The following is a 6,149-nucleotide window of genomic DNA, read 5'->3' as shown; positions in this document are numbered from 1 at the left end:
TCACCTGCTATAGATTAAATGCTAGTTATCCCGATATAATAAAATATGACGTCTAACCATGCTATCTTTAATTTGTTAAGAGTTAAGTCCCTTACGTTCACCATGAAACAATTGTCATTCGTAATATTTGCTCATTATCGTTACCATTTCAAAGGCAAGTGCAGAAACATGATGTGTTTAACTTTACAAATGTCGTTATCAACAATGAATTTTTGGAAAATGACGATTTATTAGAGTATGTGTAAAACAACACGAAATAAATTGATAACTCTATTTTTGAAACACCTTGAAAAATCAGGAAATTATTTGATATAGTCTGGTGAAAATCATTAAATTGTTAAGATCATACTCTTAGGGATCATTTCTATAGTATGATGCGCCAGGTCGTCGGGTAAAATTGACGAGAGCGAAAACCATGAGGAGGAGATATAGAGTCCCCTTCTGAGCGTGAAGCGGGTAAGAACCAGTACACCCAGCCGGGGGTGTCAATTTCTTACTATTGATGACCGTTCCTCTGCTCCCTAAGTGGAGAGTTGGAGGAAGGGGACGCATTCTGAGTGGTTTTCCTCTATACAAACAAACGAAAATTAATAAATGATAGTAAAGCAGGAATTCCAAAGACGCGGCCAGCGTATTGTGACCGAAAAACAATTGGTGTCACAAGATGTCGAGAGATAACCAAGGTAGTGCAGGACATGGGCCAGCGAAAATGTCCTCAGGGTGGTTGGAGTTTGAGACCCCTGGTGGAAAAAGTGTGGCTACTAAAGTAGATAACTTCCATTACTAGTAATAACTGAATATAACAAACTGGGAAACTTCTACAATTTATAATATGCAATACATTTATTGATGAAAGTGCTTTAAGCGGCCCATTTCTTCGTCTTTCAGAAACATTCTAATGTAACAAAAACCCCTTACAACATTAAATTACATACATGAACTATTCATTTTACAGTATTCATTCCATTTATGCCGTTCTTCATTTGCGTAAACATCCATATAAGTCACTTCAGATAAACCCAAGCGACCTAACCTTGATGATGGTTAACAAACCTTCTGATAAACTGGTAACTAGTGAGTACGTATTAGTGCAGTTGTAATTTGTGGTAATGTTTATATTGGCAATGAGTGTCATCGAAAAGGAGAAAACCGCTGAGAACTTCCTCAAGCTTTGCACGTCCTAGAATAAATATAACTAAATTTAACTAAACAAATGTAATAGAAAATGTATAACTCTTGATCAACAGGACAGAAAAGTAAAGAGAAAAAAATCTTTTTTCTATTACCCACTCTCTAAGTATTATACAACCTGATCAACACTTAACAAGCTGTAACATCTAGGCTGTCATTATTACATTTACAACGGGTAATTAACGAATGACTAGGAAAGTTCAGATCAGGGTCAGCTAATGCATACAACATTGTTACAGAAGCTATTCAGCTTATTGTATATTCAAAGAAATTTAGGATTCTACTCGATTTTTCCGTGACTAACAGCTCTCTGCCCGTTGGATAGTTTTATAGTTTTGCCCTTCCTCTGGGTTTATCGTTGAAAATCATTCCAGATGATCAAAAGTGCAAATATAGGATATCTGCTTCCAGTACTACACGACTTCTTTGATCTATGCCTAATTATGCAAGTGATAAGTACAAAACGGACTTCATTCTTTTATGATTATATGACAAGAGAAATCGTTATTGATATAGCTGATACAGATGGAGTAAAGAAACGTATGTGATCAACAATGAGTATTCAGATATATAGGCAGAAAAAGAGACGTATATGCACACGCAATGTATATTTATCTTGTTTCTGATGCACGTATGAATATTTAGAAGTATCGATTAAACTGTTTCCTCTTCTAGAGACTTGCACGTTTGACAACCTGGCGTTCCATTATGCAGTTAGTAAATGTACCTAAATGATCTTCACGGTATGATTATATATGGTGTTACAAATTTGCGAATAGACAAATTTTGTACTAGAGTTCATTTAAATCGATATATGAAATATTTTTTTTTTTATCTTATCATAATTGTCAGTCCAACTGTTAGGAACAATAAGGCTTCCAACAGAAAACGATATTTTAGGGACAAAACTGTAATCTTAACAAATCTTGGTGAAAATAAATCCATATTTGTAATCTCTTGCTGCATGCACACTCATCCAAAACACCTGTTTACCACTCTTTTTCTTTGAACTGAAACAGTGTGGTTGCATAGTCTTTCCCTTCTGCTGCTTTCAATTAAGGTTGCTTTGCGCCTGTCGGCATGCAAGTCCGTTTAAAATCACTCTTAGTCTTCATTGCCTCCTTCCGCCTTCCAGCTGGTTGTTGTGCCAAATCTATGCCCATTCGTCTATATTGCGTCGTCACTCCTTATCCTAACATCGAACAATGCAGTGGTTACATGCCCTGATCCAATAACTGAGCATCTTCGCTAACCAAGGTTCTGATATGATAACCCTATCTGCATAATTTATCATATCGGAACCTTGTCTAGCGTATATGATAGCAGTGAGTTTTAAATTTTCCTATCGGTCAGTTTGTTTTAATGTACTTGTTTACCAAAACATTACCAATGAAGATAACTCATGTTGACCGCATGATTTTTATGATCTTTATTTGGTTTTCGCGTCGCCGTTACTTCACGACACCAGCATGCTGATCCGGTTAGTCTTTTCAGGGCCCTAATTTTCGCCTAGAGAGGGCGTTCTTGGGTGAGAACGAAAGTCCTATTTGATGATTGTGTTGTGTTTGCCATATTTGTTTAAAGTGGGGTAGGGGCGGTACATGTACTGCTATGTTTTGCATGTGGGTGACATAAGGTGTGTAAGCTATAGATGTATATTTTCTTTCCTGGGTGCCATGTTATGTGTGCTATACTATGCGTGAATTGTAGATAAGTATGATTCACTTGGGTTCCAAGGTGGGGGATGGGTAGATTATTTCCCATGTATGGGGTTTGGGCATTGCACTTTTTTCTTCTTTTGGGTAGAGTATTTGGGATGGCAATTTCCTTTTGCTTTATTCCTAAGATAGACTTTAGACTCATCTTTTTACTTGGTGTTGTCTTTCCCGATGTTCATTCTGTTTTCGTTATTAGTTGTCATCTCCCATCTTCTTCCCTTGTGGGGTTCATTTTTGTCTCCCCAATAGCTTCGTTATTCTCTTCCCTGGTGGCCTCTAGACTTGTGATTTATCCGTATTGATCTTCGTTATTTATGTTCTTTGTCGCCTTGTTTGCCTCTTTTTCCAGCGTTATTGTTATCTGTGTTTCCTTCTCGTTACTGTTCATTTGTATTATTCATCTTATTAATTTTTAATAGGCTTTTCTTAATTTTCTTGATATTTTTCTTCTTGTAGTTATCCCTGAGTACCAAAAGTTGGGGGGTCATTATGTCTTATCTTTGTGTTTTTATTGTGTTTCCTTTTTTTGATAGCTAATTTAATTTTCATTATTTTCATTATTATTATTATTATTATTATTATTATATCCATTACCCTGTTCGCTTGATCTTCAGTATATCTCTTCGATATAGAGAATCTTGGAGGGTGGTGGTCTTAGTTATTATTAAGAACTATTTCTCAACGTGGCGGTACTAGTACTAGTCCCCTCTCGCTCGGGTCTGATTTATTTATACGTTTTCATCTTTATCGTTTTTTATTTCTGCATTGTGGCCATTTTGGGTCTATATTGACTGCTCGATGAACTATAATTAGGGTTATTATGTTTAAAGTGTGGGTTCTATTTGTTTATCTAATTTATATTCCCCCGTTGCTTGACCTTCCTTCTGTCTCTTTGACATTGCGAATCTTAGGTTCATTAGGTTAAGTAAAAATGGGAGAGCAATGTATTTTTGACATAGCGATTCTTACGGTTATTAAATTGGGGTGGCTCTATATATTGTTATTAAGAATTAGTTCTCATCTCGTGGCGGTACTAATATTACCAGTCCGGGGCCGGATCAGGTCAAATGTTGGGGGAAGTGGCAAAATTTCAAAAGGGTACTGATTTTCCTCCAAAAGACATCAAAGCCAAAGTCTTTCAATTTGTGGCAATGGAACGTGCGCGGACTAGAAGCCAACGCCGACTAAATAAATATTAAACTGCTAGCATCTACGAAACTGCCAGATATAAAATGTCTTCATGAAACAAACCCGAACGGCATTACAAGGGTCCGTAATATTATAGGATATGATACAAAATATCTAAAACATGGCTTCCTCACCGCTAAGAGCCATGCGACCTGGAAATTGAAGCAATTAAAATCCACATACAGAATCTCACTGTAGTCATCTTCACCATATATGAAAGAACTGATGTATACAATTCTACAATGGAAGACGTAACTAAAATAACAAATAACCTCGACGAATGTGTAATAATATGCGGGAATTTCAAAGCCCACAAAGAACTATAGAGAAGTATAAAGCTGACTAAAGAGGCATGACTATCGAAAAATGGCCTAAACATACAGCATGGTCATCATAAATAGCGCGGCTCCAACACCAGTATCGACCATATTACAGGTTAAACTCAGATACAGACCTGTCACTTTGTGCACCCAAAATAGCATAAATAAACGATTGCAAGTCGATGATACTGATACTAAGGGAGCGACCACTTTTCCATAAAAGTACAACACAAAGCCACCACCACTACCACCTCCTATCGATACGTCACTCCCGTCAAGGTGGGCTGCGAACAAGCAAACTGGAAACAGCTTAGGGGAAACAATCGGCATCAGACTAATATACAATCAGGACACCGACATCCTTAATGACAACCTAATCGAAACCCTAGTCATATTAGCAAAAGCTGCAATACCCCAAATAAAAGGATCAATTGACAAACCATCCATGCTGTGGTTTAATAAAGAATGTCAAGTAACGACTAAATATTTATAATAAAAAAAAGCCCAAAGAACTAAAAATGCCGTTGACTTCACAACTGACAAAGAAGAAAACGCAGCTAAAACCATAATTCAAGTAGCAAACACAAAATCCCAGAGAGAGAGAGAGACAGACAGACCACTGCTCAAAATTGTATTTCAACACTAACTCGACGGGGTGGGTATGGCAACGCAATAAATAAATGAGAGGAAAAACGAGTCGACTACCCCGAAGATACTTGGAAATAATAACAAAACTAAAGTAGTCCAATCAGTGTTGTATTAAGAGTAACTGGCGCCCGGGTCGACGATCAAGGCCAAAAGGAGATTCTGGCCCCTAAATAACTTTGGCGCATATGGTTTTGGCACTGCAAGATATCTGGCACCCGTCCCCCCACCCCATTTGTAAGCTACTGAATCTAGAACGAGTATCAACGATAAAATTAAATACGTCTTTAAAAGCCACAAAAAAATGAATAAGGCATTTACAATGGTATTTACTTGCCTGGGAACACTAGCAGTCCATTGAACCTACGATTTGTAAAAGCCGAATGGTCCAAGGCCTTAAACGGCAATGCCTTCTCCTGCATTCCCTGAAGAAGTTATACTAGGCCACGAGATACAGAAAAATGTACCCAACAACCTCGTAATAGTGTTATGAAATAATTTTCGTCATAACTTAAGAAAAGGCGTCACTCCTAACGGTGCAGATGCGTCTACATCTTGGGGAAAATGGCGATGAGAGGTACGTAATCGCTGTAAGGAAAAACAGAGTCCTCTGATTCTCGATGAACGAATGTTATTTAAATAATTGATATATTTAGAGATACATCTATAAAACTTTATATTTTAAAATACATGAAATACATATAAAATTACACTTTTCCTTCGAGCTTACCAACTTCATACATTTGTATAATTTCTGCCTTTTAGAATACAATACAGCTAATTAGATCTCGACTAAATTCATGATAGCCAAAGAGTATACAATTCAATAGCTGTGATATAATGCAACAATCGTTTTGAATAAATGTATTTTCCTAAATTTAACATAGAATACTAATTTGGAATAGGTTACTGAAACATCATTCTTTTATTACTTCAAAAGTCTTTTATTTCCAAATTAAATCTAAACATGAAGTTTGTAGCGAATTCGTCATTTCCGATGGTATATACCATAAACACAAACGAATATAAATTCTTTGAAACGATTAAACATTCCATTACATTATAATATAAAATAGAAAGAACTCAC

At 36.5% G+C, this 6,149-nt stretch overlaps 1 non-coding gene across 1 annotated transcript; it reads left to right on the top strand.

Moving 5' to 3' along the window:
- The first annotated feature begins 339 nt into the window (after positions 1 to 339).
- On the top strand, positions 340 to 562 carry LOC149786860 (small nucleolar RNA U3). The gene has a single exon (XR_016425303.1). It is a non-coding gene; the product is annotated as a small nucleolar RNA U3 (small nucleolar RNA).
- Positions 563 to 6,149: the final 5,587 nt, after the last annotated feature.

The sequence above is a fragment of the Sinohyriopsis cumingii genome, chromosome 12 (assembly GCF_028554795.1).
Source record: "Sinohyriopsis cumingii isolate HCF-2022 chromosome 12, ASM2855479v2, whole genome shotgun sequence".
Lineage (NCBI taxonomy): Eukaryota > Metazoa > Mollusca > Bivalvia > Unionida > Unionidae > Sinohyriopsis > Sinohyriopsis cumingii.
The sequence above is the reverse complement of the archived record's forward strand: the minus strand, read 5'-3'. Positions and strand labels throughout refer to the sequence as shown.